Source organism: Gasterosteus aculeatus, chromosome 5, assembly GCF_964276395.1.
Source record: "Gasterosteus aculeatus chromosome 5, fGasAcu3.hap1.1, whole genome shotgun sequence".
NCBI classification, from domain to species: Eukaryota; Metazoa; Chordata; class Actinopteri; order Perciformes; family Gasterosteidae; genus Gasterosteus; species Gasterosteus aculeatus.
The window spans coordinates 1,627,010-1,640,214 of NC_135692.1; the positions used below are offsets into that span (position 1 = coordinate 1,627,010).

General features: G+C 40.9%; 20 non-coding genes across 20 annotated transcripts; all 20 read left to right on the top strand.

Annotated features, from left to right (window-relative positions):
- Window positions 1–380: 380 nt before the first annotated feature.
- Window positions 381–452, top strand: trnaa-ugc (transfer RNA alanine (anticodon UGC)). Its single transcript has one exon. It is a non-coding gene; the product is annotated as a tRNA-Ala (tRNA).
- Window positions 453–1,025: 573 nt separating this feature from the next.
- On the top strand, window positions 1,026–1,097 carry trnaa-agc (transfer RNA alanine (anticodon AGC)). The gene has a single exon. It is a non-coding gene; the product is annotated as a tRNA-Ala (tRNA).
- A 577-nt stretch (window positions 1,098–1,674) lies between these two features.
- On the top strand, window positions 1,675–1,746 carry trnaa-ugc (transfer RNA alanine (anticodon UGC)). Its single transcript has one exon. It is a non-coding gene; the product is annotated as a tRNA-Ala (tRNA).
- Window positions 1,747–2,361: 615 nt separating this feature from the next.
- Window positions 2,362–2,433, top strand: trnaa-ugc (transfer RNA alanine (anticodon UGC)). The gene has a single exon. It is a non-coding gene; the product is annotated as a tRNA-Ala (tRNA).
- A 614-nt stretch (window positions 2,434–3,047) lies between these two features.
- trnaa-agc (transfer RNA alanine (anticodon AGC)) lies at window positions 3,048–3,119 on the top strand. The gene has a single exon. It is a non-coding gene; the product is annotated as a tRNA-Ala (tRNA).
- Window positions 3,120–3,693: 574 nt separating this feature from the next.
- On the top strand, window positions 3,694–3,765 carry trnaa-agc (transfer RNA alanine (anticodon AGC)). The gene has a single exon. It is a non-coding gene; the product is annotated as a tRNA-Ala (tRNA).
- A 616-nt stretch (window positions 3,766–4,381) lies between these two features.
- trnaa-ugc (transfer RNA alanine (anticodon UGC)) lies at window positions 4,382–4,453 on the top strand. The gene has a single exon. It is a non-coding gene; the product is annotated as a tRNA-Ala (tRNA).
- A 614-nt stretch (window positions 4,454–5,067) lies between these two features.
- trnaa-agc (transfer RNA alanine (anticodon AGC)) lies at window positions 5,068–5,139 on the top strand. Its single transcript has one exon. It is a non-coding gene; the product is annotated as a tRNA-Ala (tRNA).
- A 574-nt stretch (window positions 5,140–5,713) lies between these two features.
- On the top strand, window positions 5,714–5,785 carry trnaa-agc (transfer RNA alanine (anticodon AGC)). The gene has a single exon. It is a non-coding gene; the product is annotated as a tRNA-Ala (tRNA).
- Window positions 5,786–6,401: 616 nt separating this feature from the next.
- Window positions 6,402–6,473, top strand: trnaa-ugc (transfer RNA alanine (anticodon UGC)). The gene has a single exon. It is a non-coding gene; the product is annotated as a tRNA-Ala (tRNA).
- A 614-nt stretch (window positions 6,474–7,087) lies between these two features.
- On the top strand, window positions 7,088–7,159 carry trnaa-agc (transfer RNA alanine (anticodon AGC)). Its single transcript has one exon. It is a non-coding gene; the product is annotated as a tRNA-Ala (tRNA).
- A 574-nt stretch (window positions 7,160–7,733) lies between these two features.
- trnaa-agc (transfer RNA alanine (anticodon AGC)) lies at window positions 7,734–7,805 on the top strand. The gene has a single exon. It is a non-coding gene; the product is annotated as a tRNA-Ala (tRNA).
- A 616-nt stretch (window positions 7,806–8,421) lies between these two features.
- trnaa-ugc (transfer RNA alanine (anticodon UGC)) lies at window positions 8,422–8,493 on the top strand. The gene has a single exon. It is a non-coding gene; the product is annotated as a tRNA-Ala (tRNA).
- Window positions 8,494–9,107: 614 nt separating this feature from the next.
- On the top strand, window positions 9,108–9,179 carry trnaa-agc (transfer RNA alanine (anticodon AGC)). The gene has a single exon. It is a non-coding gene; the product is annotated as a tRNA-Ala (tRNA).
- Window positions 9,180–9,753: 574 nt separating this feature from the next.
- On the top strand, window positions 9,754–9,825 carry trnaa-agc (transfer RNA alanine (anticodon AGC)). The gene has a single exon. It is a non-coding gene; the product is annotated as a tRNA-Ala (tRNA).
- Window positions 9,826–10,441: 616 nt separating this feature from the next.
- On the top strand, window positions 10,442–10,513 carry trnaa-agc (transfer RNA alanine (anticodon AGC)). Its single transcript has one exon. It is a non-coding gene; the product is annotated as a tRNA-Ala (tRNA).
- Window positions 10,514–11,025: 512 nt separating this feature from the next.
- trnaa-agc (transfer RNA alanine (anticodon AGC)) lies at window positions 11,026–11,097 on the top strand. The gene has a single exon. It is a non-coding gene; the product is annotated as a tRNA-Ala (tRNA).
- A 616-nt stretch (window positions 11,098–11,713) lies between these two features.
- On the top strand, window positions 11,714–11,785 carry trnaa-ugc (transfer RNA alanine (anticodon UGC)). The gene has a single exon. It is a non-coding gene; the product is annotated as a tRNA-Ala (tRNA).
- Window positions 11,786–12,358: 573 nt separating this feature from the next.
- trnaa-agc (transfer RNA alanine (anticodon AGC)) lies at window positions 12,359–12,430 on the top strand. The gene has a single exon. It is a non-coding gene; the product is annotated as a tRNA-Ala (tRNA).
- A 616-nt stretch (window positions 12,431–13,046) lies between these two features.
- On the top strand, window positions 13,047–13,118 carry trnaa-ugc (transfer RNA alanine (anticodon UGC)). Its single transcript has one exon. It is a non-coding gene; the product is annotated as a tRNA-Ala (tRNA).
- The last annotated feature ends 87 nt before the right edge of the window (window positions 13,119–13,205 follow it).

Consider the following 13,205-nt stretch of genomic DNA (forward strand, 5'->3'; position numbering starts at 1 on the left):
CCAGTGTCTGATATTAGCGAAATTCAATTTATTTTTAGTTTTTATGTGTTGTTGTGGCCGAGAGGTTAAGGCGATGGACTAGAAATCCATTGGGGTCTCCCCGCGCAGGTTCGAGTCCTGCCAGCAACGAAGTTGACTGTAGAGCTTTCTGGTCCCACCTCAGAGTCATTTTTTGATATTCATACCTTAACGTGTGCAGTCCCACTTTGAAACTCCAAATTCACAAGGATTTTTATTTAAAGTGATGCATTCAGTCTTCCCAAGTTAGCTTTTTGCCAGTCATAGTAGGTTTTCCCTTGGAAACGTCTCCATTCATTGTTTTTTTCTCACACTTCTTCCTTTATATACGCAAAAACAAAGTAATTTTTGGCAGTTGTGCAGGGGGTGTAGCTCAGTGGTAGAGCGCATGCTTTGCATGTATGAGGTCCTGGGTTCAATCCCCAGCATCTCCATTAGATATTATGCGCAAATTTAAAAGGTTTTCAGGTAAGTCGTGGGGAAATGTCATGATAAGAGGAGCCATCAAATATACCGTCCAACAAGGGAAAAAAGCACCAACGGTAATTCAACAAGTAAAAACCACACCCTTACCTTATTATGTGTGTTCCAGAATTATTCACATGGCAGTCTTTATATACGCCACTTAGCCAGTGTCTGATATTGGCAAAAGTCAATTTATCCAGTCTTTATCCGTTGTTGTGGCCGAGAGGTTAAGGCGATGGACTAGAAATCCATTGGGGTCTCCCGGCGCAGGTTTGAGTCCTGCCAGCAATGAAGTTGACTGTAGAGCTTTCTGGTCCCACCGCAGAGTCATTTTTTGATATTCATACCTTAACGTGTGCAGTCCCACTTTGAAACTCCAAATTCACAAGGATTTTTATTTAAAGTGATGCATTCAGTCTTCCCAAGTTAGCTTTTTGCCAGTCATAGTAGGTTTTCCCTTGGAAACGTCTCCATTCATTGTTTTTTTCTCACACTTCTTCCTTTATATACGCAAAAACAAAGTAATTTTTGGAATTTGTGCAGGGGATGTAGGTCAGTAGTAGAGCGCATGCTTAGCATGTATGAGGTCCTGGGTTCAATCCCCGGCATCTCCATTAGACATTATGCGCAAATTTAATAAGTGTTTCAGGTAAGTCGTGGGGAAATGTCATGATAAGAGGAGCCATCAAATATACCGTCCAACAAGGGGAAAAAAGCACCAACGGTTATTTAGCAAGTAAAAACCACACCCTTACCTTATTATGTGTGTTCCAGAATTATTCACATGGCAGTCTTTATATAAGCCACTTAGCCAGTGTCTGATATTAGCAAAATTCAATTTATTTTTAGTTTTTATGTGTTGTTGTGGCCGAGAGGTTAAGGCGATGGACTAGAAATCCATTGGGGTCTCCCCGCGCAAGTTCGAGTCCTGCCAGCAACGAAGTTGACTGTAGAGCTTTTTAGTCCCACCGCAGAGTCATTTTTTGATATTCATACCTTAACGTGTGCAGTCCCACTTTGAAACTCCAAATTCACAAGGATTTTTATTTAAAGTGATGCATTCAGTCTTCCCAAGTTAGCTTTTTGCCAGTCATAGTAGGTTTTCCCTTGGAAACGTCTCCATTCATTGTTTTTTTCTCACACTTCTTCCTTTATATAAGCAAAAACTAACTAATTTTGGTCATTTGTGCAGGGGATGTAGCTCAGTGGTAGAGCGCATGCTTTGCATGTATGAGGTCCTGGGTTCAATCCCCAGCATCTCCATTAGATATTATGCGCAAATTTAATAAGTGTTTCAGGTAAGTCGTGGGGAAATGTCATGATAAGAGGAGCCATCAAATATACCGTCCAACAAGGGAAAAAAGCACCAACGGTAATTTAGCAAGTAAAAACCACACCCTTACCTTATTATGTGTGTTCCAGAATTATTCACATGGCAGTCTTTATATACGCCACTTCCAGAATTATTCACATGGCAGTCTTTGTATAAGCCAGTTAGCCAGTGTCTGATATTAGCGAAATTCAATTTATTTTTAGTTTTTATGTGTTGTTGTGGCCGAGAGGTTAAGGCGATGGACTAGAAATCCATTGGGGTCTCCCCGCGCAGGTTCGAGTCCTGCCAGCAACGAAGTTGACTGTAGAGCTTTCTGGTCCCACCTCAGAGTCATTTTTTGATATTCATACCTTAACGTGTGCAGTCCCACTTTGAAACTCCAAACTCACAAGGATTTTTATTTAAAGTGATGCATTCAGTCTTCCCAAGTTAGCTTTTTGCCAGTCATAGTAGGTTTTCCCTTGGAAACGTCTCCATTCATTGTTTTTTTCTCACACTTCTTCCTTTATATACGCAAAAACAAAGTAATTTTTGGCAGTTGTGCAGGGGGTGTAGCTCAGTGGTAAAGCGCATGCTTTGCATGTATGAGGTCCTGGGTTCAATCCCCAGCATCTCCATTAGATATTATGCGCAAATTTAAAAGGTTTTCAGGTAAGTCGTGGGGAAATGTCATGATAAGAGGAGCCATCAAATATACCGTCCAACAAGGGAAAAAAGCACCAACGGTAATTTAGCAAGTAAAAACCACACCCTTACCTTATTATGTGTGTTCCAGAATTATTCACATGGCAGTCTTTATATACGCCACTTCCAGAATTATTCACATGGCAGTCTTTGTATAAGCCACTTAGCCAGTGTCTGATATTAGCAAAATTCAATTTATTTTTAGTTTTTATGTGTTGTTGTGGCCGAGAGGTTAAGGCGATGGACTAGAAATCCAGTGGGGTCTCCCCGCGCAGGTTCGAGTCCTGCCAGCAACGAAGTTGACTGTAGAGCTTTTTAGTCCCACCGCAGAGTCATTTTTTGATATTCATACCTTAACGTGTGCAGTCCCACTTTGAAACTCCAAATTCACAAGGATTTTTATTTAAAGTGATGCATTCAGTCTTCCCAAGTTAGCTTTTTGCCAGTCATAGTAGGTTTTCCCTTGGAAACGTCTCCATTCATTGTTTTTTTCTCACACTTCTTCCTTTATATACGCAAAAACAAAGTAATTTTTGGAATTTGTGCAGGGGATGTAGCTCAGTGGTAGAGCGCATGCTTAGCATGTATGAGGTCCTGGGTACAATCCCCGGCATCTCCATTAGATATTATGCGCAAATTTAATAAGTGTTTCAGGTAAGTCGTGGGCAAATGTCATGATAAGAGGAGCCATCAAATATACCGTCCAACAAGGGAAAAAAGCACCAACGGTAATTTAGCAAGTAAAAACCACACCCTTACCTTATTATGTGTGTTCCAGAATTATTCACATGGCAGTCTTTATATACGCCACTTAGCCAGTGTCTGATATTGGCAAAAGTCAATTTATCCAGTTTTTATCCGTTGTTGTGGCCGAGAGGTTAAGGCGATGGACTAGAAATCCATTGGGGTCTCCCGGCGCAGGTTTGAGTCCTGCCAGCAATGAAGTTGACTGTAGAGCTTTCTGGTCCCACCGCAGAGTCATTTTTTGATATTCATACCTTAACGTGTGCAGTCCCACTTTGAAACTCCAAATTCACAAGGATTTTTATTTAAAGTGATGCATTCAGTCTTCCCAAGTTAGCTTTTTGCCAGTCATAGTAGGTTTTCCCTTGGAAACGTCTCCATTCATTGTTTTTTTCTCACACTTCTTCCTTTATATACGCAAAAACAAAGTAATTTTTGGAATTTGTGCAGGGGATGTAGGTCAGTGGTAGAGCGCATGCTTAGCATGTATGAGGTCCTGGGTTCAATCCCCGGCATCTCCATTAGACATTATGCGCAAATTTAATAAGTGTTTCAGGTAAGTCGTGGGGAAATGTCATGATAAGAGGAGCCATCAAATATACCGTCCAACAAGGGGAAAAAAGCACCAACGGTAATTTAGCAAGTAAAAACCACACCCTTACCTTATTATGTGTGTTCCAGAATTATTCACATGGCAGTCTTTATATACGCCACTTCCAGAATTATTCACATGGCAGTCTTTGTATAAGCCACTTAGCCAGTGTCTGATATTAGCGAAATTCAATTTATTTTTAGTTTTTATGTGTTGTTGTGGCCGAGAGGTTAAGGCGATGGACTAGAAATCCATTGGGGTCTCCCCGCGCAGGTTCGAGTCCTGCCAGCAACGAAGTTGACTGTAGAGCTTTCTGGTCCCACCTCAGAGTCATTTTTTGATATTCATACCTTAACGTGTGCAGTCCCACTTTGAAACTCCAAATTCACAAGGATTTTTATTTAAAGTGATGCATTCAGTCTTCCCAAGTTAGCTTTTTGCCAGTCATAGTAGGTTTTCCCTTGGAAACGTCTCCATTCATTGTTTTTTTCTCACACTTCTTCCTTTATATACGCAAAAACAAAGTAATTTTTGGCAGTTGTGCAGGGGGTGTAGCTCAGTGGTAAAGCGCATGCTTTGCATGTATGAGGTCCTGGGTTCAATCCCCGGCATCTCCATTAGATATTATGCGCAAATTTAAAAGGTTTTCAGGTAAGTCGTGGGGAAATGTCATGATAAGAGGAGCCATCAAATATACCGTCCAACAAGGGAAAAAAGCACCAACGGTAATTTAGCAAGTAAAAACCACACCCTTACCTTATTATGTGTGTTCCAGAATTATTCACATGGCAGTCTTTATATACGCCACTTCCAGAATTATTCACATGGCAGTCTTTGTATAAGCCACTTAGCCAGTGTCTGATATTAGCAAAATTCAATTTATTTTTAGTTTTTATGTGTTGTTGTGGCCGAGAGGTTAAGGCGATGGACTAGAAATCCAGTGGGGTCTCCCCGCGCAGGTTCGAGTCCTGCCAGCAACGAAGTTGACTGTAGAGCTTTTTAGTCCCACCGCAGAGTCATTTTTTGATATTCATACCTTAACGTGTGCAGTCCCACTTTGAAACTCCAAATTCACAAGGATTTTTATTTAAAGTGATGCATTCAGTCTTCCCAAGTTAGCTTTTTGCCAGTCATAGTAGGTTTTCCCTTGGAAACGTCTCCATTCATTGTTTTTTTCTCACACTTCTTCCTTTATATACGCAAAAACAAAGTAATTTTTGGAATTTGTGCAGGGGATGTAGCTCAGTGGTAGAGCGCATGCTTAGCATGTATGAGGTCCTGGGTACAATCCCCGGCATCTCCATTAGATATTATGCGCAAATTTAATAAGTGTTTCAGGTAAGTCGTGGGCAAATGTCATGATAAGAGGAGCCATCAAATATACCGTCCAACAAGGGAAAAAAGCACCAACGGTAATTTAGCAAGTAAAAACCACACCCTTACCTTATTATGTGTGTTCCAGAATTATTCACATGGCAGTCTTTATATACGCCACTTAGCCAGTGTCTGATATTGGCAAAAGTCAATTTATCCAGTTTTTATCCGTTGTTGTGGCCGAGAGGTTAAGGCGATGGACTAGAAATCCATTGGGGTCTCCCGGCGCAGGTTTGAGTCCTGCCAGCAATGAAGTTGACTGTAGAGCTTTCTGGTCCCACCGCAGAGTCATTTTTTGATATTCATACCTTAACGTGTGCAGTCCCACTTTGAAACTCCAAATTCACAAGGATTTTTATTTAAAGTGATGCATTCAGTCTTCCCAAGTTAGCTTTTTGCCAGTCATAGTAGGTTTTCCCTTGGAAACGTCTCCATTCATTGTTTTTTTCTCACACTTCTTCCTTTATATACGCAAAAACAAAGTAATTTTTGGAATTTGTGCAGGGGATGTAGGTCAGTGGTAGAGCGCATGCTTAGCATGTATGAGGTCCTGGGTTCAATCCCCGGCATCTCCATTAGACATTATGCGCAAATTTAATAAGTGTTTCAGGTAAGTCGTGGGGAAATGTCATGATAAGAGGAGCCATCAAATATACCGTCCAACAAGGGGAAAAAAGCACCAACGGTAATTTAGCAAGTAAAAACCACACCCTTACCTTATTATGTGTGTTCCAGAATTATTCACATGGCAGTCTTTATATACGCCACTTCCAGAATTATTCACATGGCAGTCTTTGTATAAGCCACTTAGCCAGTGTCTGATATTAGCGAAATTCAATTTATTTTTAGTTTTTATGTGTTGTTGTGGCCGAGAGGTTAAGGCGATGGACTAGAAATCCATTGGGGTCTCCCCGCGCAGGTTCGAGTCCTGCCAGCAACGAAGTTGACTGTAGAGCTTTCTGGTCCCACCTCAGAGTCATTTTTTGATATTCATACCTTAACGTGTGCAGTCCCACTTTGAAACTCCAAATTCACAAGGATTTTTATTTAAAGTGATGCATTCAGTCTTCCCAAGTTAGCTTTTTGCCAGTCATAGTAGGTTTTCCCTTGGAAACGTCTCCATTCATTGTTTTTTTCTCACACTTCTTCCTTTATATACGCAAAAACAAAGTAATTTTTGGCAGTTGTGCAGGGGGTGTAGCTCAGTGGTAAAGCGCATGCTTTGCATGTATGAGGTCCTGGGTTCAATCCCCAGCATCTCCATTAGATATTATGCGCAAATTTAAAAGGTTTTCAGGTAAGTCGTGGGGAAATGTCATGATAAGAGGAGCCATCAAATATACCGTCCAACAAGGGAAAAAAGCACCAACGGTAATTTAGCAAGTAAAAACCACACCCTTACCTTATTATGTGTGTTCCAGAATTATTCACATGGCAGTCTTTATATACGCCACTTCCAGAATTATTCACATGGCAGTCTTTGTATAAGCCACTTAGCCAGTGTCTGATATTAGCAAAATTCAATTTATTTTTAGTTTTTATGTGTTGTTGTGGCCGAGAGGTTAAGGCGATGGACTAGAAATCCAGTGGGGTCTCCCCGCGCAGGTTCGAGTCCTGCCAGCAACGAAGTTGACTGTAGAGCTTTTTAGTCCCACCGCAGAGTCATTTTTTGATATTCATACCTTAACGTGTGCAGTCCCACTTTGAAACTCCAAATTCACAAGGATTTTTATTTAAAGTGATGCATTCAGTCTTCCCAAGTTAGCTTTTTGCCAGTCATAGTAGGTTTTCCCTTGGAAACGTCTCCATTCATTGTTTTTTTCTCACACTTCTTCCTTTATATACGCAAAAACAAAGTAATTTTTGGAATTTGTGCAGGGGATGTAGCTCAGTGGTAGAGCGCATGCTTAGCATGTATGAGGTCCTGGGTACAATCCCCGGCATCTCCATTAGATATTATGCGCAAATTTAATAAGTGTTTCAGGTAAGTCGTGGGCAAATGTCATGATAAGAGGAGCCATCAAATATACCGTCCAACAAGGGAAAAAAGCACCAACGGTAATTTAGCAAGTAAAAACCACACCCTTACCTTATTATGTGTGTTCCAGAATTATTCACATGGCAGTCTTTATATACGCCACTTAGCCAGTGTCTGATATTGGCAAAAGTCAATTTATCCAGTTTTTATCCGTTGTTGTGGCCGAGAGGTTAAGGCGATGGACTAGAAATCCATTGGGGTCTCCCGGCGCAGGTTTGAGTCCTGCCAGCAATGAAGTTGACTGTAGAGCTTTCTGGTCCCACCGCAGAGTCATTTTTTGATATTCATACCTTAACGTGTGCAGTCCCACTTTGAAACTCCAAATTCACAAGGATTTTTATTTAAAGTGATGCATTCAGTCTTCCCAAGTTAGCTTTTTGCCAGTCATAGTAGGTTTTCCCTTGGAAACGTCTCCATTCATTGTTTTTTTCTCACACTTCTTCCTTTATATACGCAAAAACAAAGTAATTTTTGGAATTTGTGCAGGGGATGTAGGTCAGTGGTAGAGCGCATGCTTAGCATGTATGAGGTCCTGGGTTCAATCCCCGGCATCTCCATTAGACATTATGCGCAAATTTAATAAGTGTTTCAGGTAAGTCGTGGGGAAATGTCATGATAAGAGGAGCCATCAAATATACCGTCCAACAAGGGGAAAAAAGCACCAACGGTAATTTAGCAAGTAAAAACCACACCCTTACCTTATTATGTGTGTTCCAGAATTATTCACATGGCAGTCTTTATATACGCCACTTCCAGAATTATTCACATGGCAGTCTTTGTATAAGCCACTTAGCCAGTGTCTGATATTAGCGAAATTCAATTTATTTTTAGTTTTTATGTGTTGTTGTGGCCGAGAGGTTAAGGCGATGGACTAGAAATCCATTGGGGTCTCCCCGCGCAGGTTCGAGTCCTGCCAGCAACGAAGTTGACTGTAGAGCTTTCTGGTCCCACCTCAGAGTCATTTTTTGATATTCATACCTTAACGTGTGCAGTCCCACTTTGAAACTCCAAATTCACAAGGATTTTTATTTAAAGTGATGCATTCAGTCTTCCCAAGTTAGCTTTTTGCCAGTCATAGTAGGTTTTCCCTTGGAAACGTCTCCATTCATTGTTTTTTTCTCACACTTCTTCCTTTATATACGCAAAAACAAAGTAATTTTTGGCAGTTGTGCAGGGGGTGTAGCTCAGTGGTAAAGCGCATGCTTTGCATGTATGAGGTCCTGGGTTCAATCCCCAGCATCTCCATTAGATATTATGCGCAAATTTAAAAGGTTTTCAGGTAAGTCGTGGGGAAATGTCATGATAAGAGGAGCCATCAAATATACCGTCCAACAAGGGAAAAAAGCACCAACGGTAATTTAGCAAGTAAAAACCACACCCTTACCTTATTATGTGTGTTCCAGAATTATTCACATGGCAGTCTTTATATACGCCACTTCCAGAATTATTCACATGGCAGTCTTTGTATAAGCCACTTAGCCAGTGTCTGATATTAGCAAAATTCAATTTATTTTTAGTTTTTATGTGTTGTTGTGGCCGAGAGGTTAAGGCGATGGACTAGAAATCCATTGGGGTCTCCCGGCGCAGGTTTGAGTCCTGCCAGCAATGAAGTTGACTGTAGAGCTTTCTGGTCCCACCGCAGAGTCATTTTTTGATATTCATACCTTAACGTGTGCAGTCCCACTTTGAAACTCCAAATTCACAAGGATTTTTATTTAAAGTGATGCATTCAGTCTTCCCAAGTTAGCTTTTTGCCAGTCATAGTAGGTTTTCCCTTGGAAACGTCTCCATTCATTGTTTTTTTCTCACACTTCTTCCTTTATATACGCAAAAACAAAGTAATTTTTGGAATTTGTGCAGGGGATGTAGCTCAGTGGTAGAGCGCATGCTTAGCATGTATGAGGTCCTGGGTACAATCCCCGGCATCTCCATTAGATATTATGCGCAAATTTAATAAGTGTTTCAGGTAAGTCGTGGGCAAATGTCATGATAAGAGGAGCCATCAAATATACCGTCCAACAAGGGAAAAAAGCACCAACGGTAATTTAGCAAGTAAAAACCACACCCTTACCTTATTATGTGTGTTCCAGAATTATTCACATGGCAGTCTTTATATACGCCACTTAGCCAGTGTCTGATATTGGCAAAAGTCAATTTATCCAGTTTTTATCCGTTGTTGTGGCCGAGAGGTTAAGGCGATGGACTAGAAATCCATTGGGGTCTCCCGGCGCAGGTTTGAGTCCTGCCAGCAATGAAGTTGACTGTAGAGCTTTCTGGTCCCACCGCAGAGTCATTTTTTGATATTCATACCTTAACGTGTGCAGTCCCACTTTGAAACTCCAAATTCACAAGGATTTTTATTTAAAGTGATGCATTCAGTCTTCCCAAGTTAGCTTTTTGCCAGTCATAGTAGGTTTTCCCTTGGAAACGTCTCCATTCATTGTTTTTTTCTCACACTTCTTCCTTTATATACGCAAAAACAAAGTAATTTTTGGAATTTGTGCAGGGGATGTAGGTCAGTGGTAGAGCGCATGCTTAGCATGTATGAGGTCCTGGGTTCAATCCCCGGCATCTCCATTAGACATTATGCGCAAATTTAATAAGTGTTTCAGGTAAGTCGTGGGGAAATGTCATGATAAGAGGAGCCATCAAATATACCGTCCAACAAGGGGAAAAAAGCACCAACGGTTATTTAGCAAGTAAAAACCACACCCTTACCTTATTATGTGTGTTCCAGAATTATTCACATGGCAGTCTTTATATACGCCACTTCAAGAATTATTCACATGGCAGTCTTTGTATAAGCCACTTAGCCAGTGTCTGATATTAGCAAAATTCAATTTATTTTTAGTTTTTATGTGTTGTTGTGGCCGAGAGGTTAAGGCGATGGACTAGAAATCCATTGGGGTCTCCCCGCGCAGGTTCGAGTCCTGCCAGCAACGAAGTTGACTGTAGAGCTTTTTAGTCCCACCGCAGAGTCATTTTTTGATATTCATACCTTAACGTGTGCAGTCCCACTTTGAAACTCCAAATTCACAAGGATTTTTATTTAAAGTGATGCATTCAGTCTTCCCAAGTTAGCTTTTTGCCAGTCATAGTAGGTTTTCCCTTGGAAACGTCTCCATTCATTGTTTTTTTCTCACACTTCTTCCTTTATATACGCAAAAACAAAGTAATTTTTGGAATTTGTGCAGGGGATGTAGCTCAGTGGTAGAGCGCATGCTTAGCATGTATGAGGTCCTGGGTACAATCCCCGGCATCTCCATTAGATATTATGCGCAAATTTAATAAGTGTTTCAGGTAAGTCGTGGGGAAATGTCATGATAAGAGGAGCCATCAAATATACCGTCCAACAAGGGAAAAAAGCACCAACGGTAATTTAGTTGGTAAAAACCACACCCTTACCTTATTATGTGTGTTCCAGAATTATTCACATGGCAGTCTTTATATACGCCACTTAGCCAGTGTCTGATATTGGCAAAAGTCAATTTATCCAGTTTTTATCCGTTGTTGTGGCCGAGAGGTTAAGGCGATGGACTAGAAATCCATTGGGGTCTCCCCGCGCAGGTTCGAGTCCTGCCAGCAACGAAGTTGACTGTAGAGCTTTCTGGTCCCACCTCAGAGTCATTTTTTGATATTCATACCTTAACGTGTGCAGTCCCACTTTGAAACTCCAAATTCACAAGGATTTGTATTTAAAGTGATGCATTCATTGTTTTTTTCTCACACTTCTTCCTTTATATACGCAAAAACAAAGTAATTTTTGGAATTTGTGCAGGGGATGTAGCTCAGTGGTAGAGCGCATGCTTAGCATGTATGAGGTCCTGGGTTCAATCCCCGGCATCTCCATTAGACATTATGCGCAAATTTAATAAGTGTTTCAGGTAAGTCGTGGGGAAATGTCATGATAAGAGGAGCCATCAAATATACCGTCCAACAAGGGGAAAAAAGCACCAACGGTAATTTAGCAAGTAAAAACCACACCCTTACCTTATTATGTGTGTTCCAGAATTATTCACATGGCAGTCTTTATATACGCCACTTCCAGAATTATTCACATGGCAGTCTTTGTATAAGCCACTTAGCCAGTGTCTGATATTAGCAAAATTCAATTTATCTTTAGTTTTTATGTGTTGTTGTGGCCGAGAGGTTAAGGCGATGGACTAGAAATCCATTGGGGTCTCCCCGCGCAGGTTCGAGTCCTGCCAGCAACGAAGTTGACTGTAGAGCTTTCTGGTCCCACCTCAGAGTCATTTTTTGATATTCATACCTTAACGTGTGCAGTCCCACTTTGAAACTCCAAATTCACAAGGATTTTTATTTAAAGTGATGCATTCAGTCTTCCCAAGTTAGCTTTTTGCCAGTCATAGTAGGTTTTCCCTTGGAAACGTCTCCATTCATTGTTTTTTTCTCACACTTCTTCCTTTATATACGCAAAAACAAAGTAATTTTTGGCAGTTGTGCAGGGGGTGTAGCTCAGTGGTAGAGCGCATGCTTTGCATGTATCAGGTCCTGGGTTCAATCCCCAGCATCTCCATTAGATATTATGCGCAAATTTAAAAGGTTTTCAGGTAAGTCGTGGGGAAATGTCATGATAAGAGGAGCCATCAAATATACCGTCCAACAAGGGAAAAAAGCACCAACGGTAATTTAGCAAGTAAAAACCACACCCTTACCTTATTATGTGTGTTCCAGAATTATTCACATGGCAGTCTTTATATACGCCACTTAGCCAGTGTCTGATATTGGCAAAAGTCAATTTATCCAGTTTTTATCCGTTGTTGTGGCCGAGAGGTTAAGGCGATGGACTAGAAATCCATTGGGGTCTCCCGGCGCAGGTTTGAGTCCTGCCAGCAATGAAGTTGACTGTAGAGCTTTCTTGTCCCACCGCAGAGTCATTTTTTGATATTCATACCTTAACGTGTGCAGTCCCACTTTGAAACTCCAAATTCACAAGGATTTTTATTTAAAGTGATGCATTCAGTCTTCCCAAGTTAGCTTTTTGCCAGTCATAGTAGGTTTTCCCTTGGAAACGTCTCCATTCATTGTTTTTTTCTCACACTTCTTCCTTTATATACGCAAAAACAAAGTAATTTTTGGAATTTGTGCAGGGGATGTAGCTCAGTGGTAGAGCGCATGCTTAGCATGTATGAGGTCCTGGGTTCAATCCCCGGCATCTCCATTAGACATTATGCGCAAATTTAATAAGTGTTTCAGGTAAGTCGTGGGGAAATGTCATGATAAGAGGAGCCATCAAATATACCGTCCAACAAGGGGAAAAAAGCACCAACGGTAATTTAGCAAGTAAAAACCACACCCTTACCTTATTATGTGTGTTCCAGAATTATTCACATGGCAGTCTTTATATACGCCACTTCAAGAATTATTCACATGGCAGTCTTTGTATAAGCCACTTAGCCAGTGTCTGATATTAGCAAAATTCAATTTATTTTTAGCTTTTATGTGTTGTTGTGGCCGAGAGGTTAAGGCGATGGACTAGAAATCCATTGGGGTCTCCCCGCGCAGGTTCGAGTCCTGCCAGCAACGAAGTTGACTGTAGAGCTTTCTAGTCCCACCGCAGAGTCATTTTTTGATATTCATACCTTAACGTGTGCAGTCCCACTTTGAAACTCCAAATTCACAAGGATTTTTATTTAAAGTGATGCATTCAGTCTTCCCAAGTTAGCTTTTTGCCAGTCATAGTAGGTTTTCCCTTGGAAACGTCTCAATTCATTGTTTTTTTCTCACACTTCTTCCTTTATATACGCAAAAACAAAGTAATTTTTGTTAGTTGTGCAGGGGATGTAGCTCAGTGGTAGAGCGCATGCTTTGCATGTATGAGGTCCTGGGTTCAATCCCCAGCATCTCCATTAGATATTATGCGCAAATTTAATAAGTGTTTCAGGTAAGTCGTGGGGAAATGTCATGATAAGAGGAGCCATCAAATATACCGTCCA